Here is an 8293-nt window from a genome sequence, read left to right on the forward strand (position 1 = left end):
CTTAACAGACCATTGCTTTTTTGTAAAAATAAATGTAAAAATAATGTTTAGTAATAGGATCTCCATATGAAGATGTATGTATCTCTGCATGCGTGAGATGGGAATGCAACTTTGTAGACTGTGTGCATAATAGGATGGCGCCATCCGTTTTACAAAGTTGTATTCACCCAAGCTGCTCATGTGAGAATATCTACTACTGGGTAAAATGTTCAAATTATCCTTTGGTGACTTCATAAAACTGAGGAAGGGCAGTGACTTTTTTATGTTTTTCCTTTTAAAGAGCCATATGAAATTCCAACAGAAATGTCACTCATGATAATTGTTTTTTCTTTGTAAACTGTAAAATAAACACTGTTAACTGTATCACTTTACACAGTGATCATATGATTCCTATCTACAGTGTTAAAGTTACACTGGACATAGTGTCACATTTTAATTGGCAATTCAATTCTGGTTAGACTTGATATTTTTGTGTTGAATAATAATGTAAAGTTATTCTAAAATTCAGCTTCTGCTAAAATGCCCAAATTAGGTATATCAGGTAATTCAGAGAAACGTACTGTCTTTACAGGAGTAAAATGGTGCGATGGTCCAATTCTCCGCTTTGAGTAGAGTACTGAATACTTTTCACAAAACAAAGTAAACAACGTCTTGTAGCAGCTAACCTCTCCATCAAAACTGTTGTAATAACTCTGAAATAGTGAACGCACCACAACACTGTATATTTTACACTAAACCTTTTAACTCTACACTGTAAAAAAAAAAAACGTAAAAAGAAGGTAAATGACTGGCAGCTACGGCTGCCATGCAAAACACCTAAAACTAAGGTAAAATACTGTAATTCAAAAAAATTGCAAGAACCATACATTTACGGTTATTTCCATTTAAGTTTATATATGGAAATACCTTTATTGTACAGCTTATTCCTGTATTATTATGATCAAACACCTTCAATAAAGTGATAATTGCTAAAAATTCAGCATCAAATAAATGTTATTTTATGTATTTTTCCTTTTTTATTATGATGAAACACCTTCAATGACGTGACATCACACAAAAATCTGCAGTAAAACACTGTTATTTTACAGATTCTTCATGTATTACTACGTTCAAACACCTTCATTAAAGGGATATTGCTGAACAACAATGCATTGAAATACCTTATTTTACAGATTATTCCTGTATTAGTATGATCAAACACCTTCAATAAAGAGATAATTGCCAAAAATTCAGCATAAAAACAATGTTATTTTATATATTTTTCCTTTTTATTATGATGAAACACCTTCAATGAAGTGATATCACACAAAAATCTGCAGTAAAACACTATTATTTTACATATTATTCATGTATTACTACGTTCAAACACCTTCAATAAAGGGATATTGCTAAAAACAATGCGTTAAAAAAACGTTTATTTTAGATATTCTTCCTGTTTTTAAAATGATGAAACCCTTTCAATTAAATGATATCTCAAAAAGTTCTAGTGTTAAACTGTTATTCTACAAACCTTTCCTTTATTATTTCAGTGAAACACTGTTAATAACATAATTTCTCTAAAGGTTGTACAGTTAAACACTATTATTCTACAGTTTTCTCTTGTATTAATATAATTAAACACTTTCAATAAAGGGATAACACAAAACAATTTGAGGCCAAAAATGTTACTTTACACATTCTTCCCATTTTATTAGGATCAAACAGCTTCAAAAAAGGGATATTACAAAGTTTTAGCATCAAACACTGGATTCTTACAGATCCTTCTTGTAACACACATTCTTTAAAAAAATATAAGCTTTTCATTTTTACTGTGAAAATAACAAGATAAATTGATACATCTAGAAGATTTCCAATGTTTCAATTAAACCACTATTGATTTAAAAATTTAAATTCAATTATCAAATATCAATTGATTATTCATACATACAGCTTTTTAGAGCCCTCTGGGAAGAATTTAAAAACTAAAAATGGCATTTCTCTATCTTGACTGTTGACCTCACCATTGAAAAACAGGTGGAGAAAGCAACACATTAGGCTGTTGAGCTGAGGGGATTTTTCCAATTCAGTATTATACAGTTATCCATAATATTCTCCAGACCCTAGGTGGCTCCATTTAATTTTGATAATATATGAGCACAAACATTACACTTTGAATCCCAACTAAGCAGTGTATTAATAAGTAAAATCAAAACATACCGCAAAAGGTCAATGAATCTTTACCAGAAGTCATTGTGCAGATAGAAACCAATTGTCCAAAATCCCTCTTATCAGCCTGATCCTTAGTGCATCTGGGGGGGGAAAAAGAGAAAAAGAACAAAATAAGATTCATTGAAAATTCCATAGAAAGTAGGCTTTCATTTTTTTACCATTCCTTTAAACACTTCTTATCAGACGTATCATAGCAAGGTAAACACACTTGTAGCTAAACAAAACAAAACAAACCTAATTTACACATCGAAATCAATCCAACCAACTATGATTGTATTATCTGCAGCTAGGTTTACCATGTATCTTGTGTGCACTGTTCACTTTGCTGCCCCAATCCTATGAATTATGAAATATAAACAAATATCGTATCTTTACTGTTTACTGTGTTAAGGTCATTCCCTTCAGGAATCGTTTATTGGCAAAATATGTCAGACATACAAGGAATTTGACTTGGCGGTTGGTGCAAAACAGCAAACATTACGACAATGGACAACAAATAAAAAAGGGATAAGATAAAAAAATATGCTATGGGTTAGAAAGCTATGGGTTAGTAAGTTAAGACATATAGATAAAAATAAAAAATAAGAATGCAAATTTGAGAAATTGAGTTAGTGCACCAACTAAACAGATAAACACAAGTGATGAGTGACAAGTGAAAGTGACAGTGCAAGTCCATGGAGTGAGAGTCAATCGGGGGGGACCCGGGCTCTGAGCCCAACTGCCGATGGGAAGAAACTGTTAGTGTGGCGGGAGGTCTTAGTCCTGATGGACCTCAGCCTCCCGCCAGATGGAAGGGGCACAAACAGTTTATGTCCGGGGTGAGAGGGGTCGGCAACAATCTTTCTGGCCCGCTTCAAAGTCCTGGAGAGACGGCAGATTGCAGCCAATCAGCTTCTCTGCAGAGCGATGACACGCTGCAGCCTGCCCTTGTCCTTGGCTGTGGCTGCAGCGTACCACACGGTGATGGAGGAGCAGAGGATTGACTCAATGATGGCCGTGTAAAAGTGAACCATCATCCTCTTTGGCAGGTTGAATTTCTTCAGCTGCCTCAGGAAGAACAACCTCTGCTGGGCCTTCTTGGTGATGGAGCTGATGTTCGGCTCCCACTTGAGGTCCTGGGTGATGATGGAGCCCAGGAAACAGAAGGAATCCACAGGGGTGACGGGGGAGTCACACGGGGTGAGGGGAGAAGGTGGGGCTGCGTACTTCCTGAAGTCCACAACCATCTCCACTGTCTTAAGCGTGTTTAGCTCCAGGTTGTGCACCACGTCAGCAGGTGGGCAGACTCCCACCTGTAGGCGGACTTGTCACCACCAGAGATCAGTCCAATGAAGGTGGTGTCATCGGCAAACTTCAGGAGCTTGACGGACTGGTGAGGTGCAGCTGTTGGTGTACAGGGAGAAGAGCAGAGGGGAAAGAACGCAGCCTCGGTGCTGATGGACCGAGAGGCAGAGACATGTTTCCCCAGCTTCACGTGCTGCTTCCTGTCGGACGGGAATTCAGTGATCCACTTGCAGGTGGAATCGAGCACGTGCAGCTGAGAGTTTGTCCCAGGCATGGGCAAACTACGGCCCGTTAGGCTTTTTAATCGTGCCCGCCGCGCATGCCCGCGAACCGTTTGTCGTTACCGCGCAGCGCTGTGCAGTCACCTCCCCCGAATCCCCCCCCGGCCCCTCTGTCTCCAAGGAGGTGGTGAAGATGACTATCCTTATATTTACTCTGTGAACTGACTTTTGTTGACCACTGCACGCAACTCAAGGGGGGTAGGGGGGGGTCGCAGAATTGTAGCCAATCCGTCTGCCTCCCCAAAGTTGTAACACAAGGGGAACACTGAGCCTTCATATAAGCATTACCTTAATCCGTGGTGGTGATGGTAGTGGAGTGTGTACATTTCACAAGATAGTTGTCTGTATGGGGGTTATTTAAGGAAGGAGATCTCCTGGGAATCTTGGCCTACTGTTAGCTATAACTCAGAATATTGTTTGAATTGTATTGATTATTTAATAATGTCTATATGATTATTATGCAGGCTACAGACCGTCATTCCACTGTTGAACTGGATTGAAGTTTCCAATCTGTGAAATCTCAAATATAAAAATAAAATTCTGCTTTTCCACTCTGCAAGGTCCTGCGAGGTGCATGCAGCACACTTTATGTAACGTAGATCAGTAGCATGATGCAAGTCCACAACATGAACATAAACAAATTATACACAAACCTGACTTCATAACTTCAGGAGTCACAACAACAAGCTTGTCCAAGCAGTGTTCATCAAATTTTAGTGTCCCCTGGAAACACTTTAATCTTTTTCTGTATTTTCTGTACTGTGTGGCCTGAATTTGCAGTGTGTTTTCTAAATGCTGCACATGTATTGTCATTTGGGTGAAGTTTTTACTTACTAGTGATGGACTTTGGGTGTTGTTGCGTGTCTGTTCTCCCCACGTTGTTCCAATGCTTAATCTGAAAAATTTAAGACAGTTTCTTATAATTAGCAGTTATCAGTGTTAGAAAGAATTTGCCACTACACATATATAAGTATTCAGACCTGTTCACTTTTTATATTAGAACGATTCCATCTGTGTATATCTTGCCTCTTTTTTGCGTACCTGTCCCTGGGTTTAATTCTGTACGCCACAATCCGGTGGCATGTTGTCAGTCCTGGTTCTTCAGCATTCTCATGAGCTCACGGGCCTGCATAGCGGCCTTTGCTGTGTCAAGTAGTTTGAAACAGTGAAGAAAACTGTCAATTATACTTCAAAACTTCAACCGTAGAATTAAAGACATGCATCTTTTTAAATTATTATAATATTGGGTGTGCATTATTTAAATACTCAGGTCAAGGTGAACAGTACATTAATGCTGAATAATGCACCCTTCCCTAAATCCCCCCACACATTTCTAGACTACTGAAATGAGATTAACAAGGTTTGGTGGCTACAACTATTTTGTGATGAAAGACAGCTATTTACTTACTATTTATAATGTCGCTGGTAAACTTTTACAAAAGAAATAAGGTACTTTATCTTCAATAACGTAAGAGTTGTGCAGCTGCATCGGAACAAACAACCTTGAACTGTTGTCAGACTACATCCTCTCACCTTATTGCTTTAATAACATCCATACTGTTAATAAATCAGTAACTGCGCACCCTGCCTTCAATATGAGTATATTCGTTTATTGTGTTCCAAATAAATATAACGTCCTCAGGCAAATGTGTAACGTTATGCCTGTTGCAGTTGTGCTACAATCCGTTTACAGATGCAGTAACTGTACATTTAACGTTACGTTATTTGAATAAACCAAGTAGTTTATTCAAATAACTGAAGTGAACAGATCCTGTGTGTAAAATCAAGTATGTTTCATGCCAACAAGCTAACGTTACCTGTAGCTAGTTTACCTCACTAACGTTAGTTAACGTTACCCGTAGCTAGTTTAACACTCTAGCGTTAGCTATCGGCTAACGTTAGCTAACGTTAGCTAACGTTAACCGAACTCCTCATATAAACGGCATAACGTTACGTCCGTTCATCCGCCTATTGCATATTTAATCGACTGTAAACTGTTTTAAACAGCGAGGAGATTTTAACGTAGTAACGTTTTAAACATTAAACAAATATTTTAGACTGGGCTACATAACTTAAGAACATCATCACAAAACATAATTCTGTTAGGTTGTTTCAGAAAATACAGGGTAAATGTTTTCTTACCTGATATCTTTGCAGGATATAAATTCTCTTTACTGAAGTGAACAGATCCTGTGTGTTCATTTTCCAGTCTGGTCCGTTGACATCCCACAACTCAAATTCGCATCCATAAGTGAAGTTGAAATCCTCCAGCCGTGCTGCGCTGCGGCGCCGAGGAGCACCTTTCCGGTAGCAGCCTCCCGCTCTAACAGAGTCATTTGAAATGTGAGCGCGCACTATTCTCATTGGCCAGTTGACAGGCAGATTATCCGATCTTGTTCAAAGCAACATGTTGAGAAAGCCAATAGCAATTGTAGGAAAACATGACTAGTTTTAAAATAAACAAAATAAATATGTACATTTAGTTTTATTTGTTGGTAATAATAACTACAGGCTCACAAACAAATTTCCATTAGGTATCGGGATGAAACCCATAGTCCGACCCTATACGCTGATGCACAACATTTTTCAGTCTATCAGACAGGGCCAAGTTGCTCCTCAGACTACAGGAGCTCACTAATGCGCTTAGACAGTTCTGGGAGGACATAACACAAGACACCATCTGTTGTCTCATAGATGGACCACCCTGCAACATAATTTTATTCACTTGGATTTTTGGGGTGTCTATAAAACAAGTCCAGTGGCGGGACTATGACCTTTCCATAACTTTAAACCAAATTTCCACAACCAAACATTTTGTGAAATCCTTGTGTATGTGCACCCAGTCTATCAGGAGGCTCAAGAGGCTGACTTAAGCCTGCGAACACCGTTGATTTTCGATTGCACATTCGCCACTACTGGAACTCTGGGTCCGGGCTTAAGTGGAGGAATTAAAGCCGGCCAACACCACTGTAACAACGCCAGTGTTACCACTACTGCCCTCCCTTCCCCTGTCTAAATGCAGTCTTTAGCCGGATTACGTATGCCCATGACTTCATGCACTGCAGCAGCACTGGCCCTCCATCACAAGGGCTAAGGACACCCTCTTTAGCCTCAGGATGCCCATTGTGGGCAGCCACTTTCGCAGAATCAGGCCTCCATCATTAGGGCAAACTCAGCCTCTTTACACGATCTGGAGGTGCCCATGTGGACATAAACTGTAGCATCCAAGCTATTTTATAACTGCACAATTTCTAGAATGTGGAAAACGTTTTCAATATTCTGAACACAGGGTTCATACACATTTTGACCAATAGATATTCATGACTTTTCCATAACTTTAAACCAAACTTTTATGATCAAACATTTAGTGAAATCTTGGTATACACTCACCTAAAGGATTATTAGGAACACCTACTGTGTTTGACCCCCTTAAGCCTTCAGAAATGCCTTTTCTACGTGGCATGGATTCAACAAGGTGCTGAAAGCATTCTTTAGAAATCTTGGCCCATATTGATAGGATAGCATCTTGCAGTTGATGGAGATTTGTGGGATGCACATCCAGGGCACGAAGCTCCCATTCCACCACATCCCAAAGATGCTCTATTGCAAACGTGTCAAACTCAGTGGCCCGCGTTCGGTTGAACTGGGCAGTATCTGTTTGAACTTTCACGGTCTTTTGTGTTATTATCGTTTATGAAACATTGATTATTGTGAACAATTTTAATAGTAAGTTCCCACTAAATCTGATTTGGGAAAAAAATCCTTTTGAGGTTGAAATTTACAGCATCTTACATTACAAAACATTCTAGCTTTTATCAATAGCAACTTGACAATGAGCAGTTAAAGGTTGAGCAGTTAAAAGTTAAGTGTTTTGCTCTGGGAAACTACAACACCGGACAACAGTCTGCAGTTGCTGTAAAAGACATAAATCGTAATGTATCATTCTTGCATCTACTTCAAAATAAGACTGGATTAGGTCTGATGTAATAATAAAAGCCAAATTGAAATCCACAATTTGTGTTTGAATACACGTTAATATAAAACTTATGATTTACCTTAGTGGAATGTTTGTCATATAAGCACAAATTAAGTGGAGCCCCCTGTCAAGCTAGGAAACATAGACAATTTAAATGTTTTGTTCCTCTTGGGGGTCCATGGAGAACTGTTTTTGAATAATTGCTTGATATTGTGAATGTACACCTGAATACATTAAATCTATTACAGGACTAATCTGTGAAATGGTAGTGTTCTACTGCAAAACTTGATATCACTAACAAGGTGTTTGATCGTAATAATACCTGAAAAATCTGTAAAATTACATCTTTTAGAGATCTATTGATTGTTTTTGAATTTAAAAATACAGTAAAAATCATTAAATTAACATTTTTTGCGGCAGAATATTTGGTGATATCTCTTTATTAAAAGGTGTTTCATCAGAATACAACAGGAAAAATCTAAAAAATAATGTGTTTTTCTGTAACATTGTTAAAGAAAATTCCTGTATATTTATAGTTTTCGCA

The 8293-nt window shown here is 38.2% G+C and overlaps 1 long non-coding RNA gene across 2 annotated transcripts; it reads right to left on the bottom strand.

The window, feature by feature from the left end:
• Window positions 1-752: 752 nt before the first annotated feature.
• On the bottom strand, window positions 753-6163 carry LOC119221692 (uncharacterized). 2 transcript variants are annotated; one of them, XR_009956005.1, is made up of 4 exons: window positions 5916-6163; window positions 4815-4916; window positions 4608-4668; window positions 753-2288 (listed from the first exon to the last, which is right to left on the bottom strand). It is a non-coding gene; the product is annotated as an uncharacterized LOC119221692 (long non-coding RNA). The 2 variants fall into 2 exon arrangements; XR_009956004.1 differs by lacking the exon at window positions 5916-6163 and having other exon boundaries at window positions 4815-5350.
• Between the last annotated feature and the right edge of the window lie 2130 nt (window positions 6164-8293).

This window comes from Pungitius pungitius, chromosome 1 (assembly GCF_949316345.1).
Source record: "Pungitius pungitius chromosome 1, fPunPun2.1, whole genome shotgun sequence".
Classification (NCBI taxonomy): domain Eukaryota; kingdom Metazoa; phylum Chordata; class Actinopteri; order Perciformes; family Gasterosteidae; genus Pungitius; species Pungitius pungitius.